We start from the raw sequence: 491 nt of genomic DNA on the forward strand, positions 1-491 counted from the left end.
TTCTCGTTCTTGCGGAGCTGATCAACGTTTCAAGCCTTCTCGGGCTCCTCTCAAACACAGACAACAAGCAACGGACTCATCAATCCTGGTAAATACTGCAGCTTCTGCGCGGTCTAATTAAAAGCTGCAGTCGCTCAGAGAGTGTTGTTTGTGCTGGCCAGCTCTCTTATCAAGTGCTGTTTGTCCCGGTTTCTGAATTACAAGGTTGTTGAAGGAAGAGATACACTGTTAAAAAGGTTCTTCACAGTGATGCCATAGAAGAACCATTTGTGCTTCCACAAAGAACCTTCTTTCGCCACAAATAACTTTTTGTGAAACAGAAAGGTTCTTTCAGATGTTAAAGGTTCTTTATGGAACCATTTAGACAAAAAAAGGTTCTCCTATGGCATCCTGAAGCAATACAGTAAATACAGTAAAAATGAGAAATATTATTAGAATCTAAAACAGCTGTTTTCTATGTGAATATCTGTTAAACTGTAATGTATTTCTGT

This window comes from Sinocyclocheilus anshuiensis, unplaced genomic scaffold (assembly GCF_001515605.1).
Source record: "Sinocyclocheilus anshuiensis isolate Anshui unplaced genomic scaffold, SAMN03320099.WGS_v1.1 scaffold1082, whole genome shotgun sequence".
In the NCBI taxonomy this organism is placed as follows: domain Eukaryota; kingdom Metazoa; phylum Chordata; class Actinopteri; order Cypriniformes; family Cyprinidae; genus Sinocyclocheilus; species Sinocyclocheilus anshuiensis.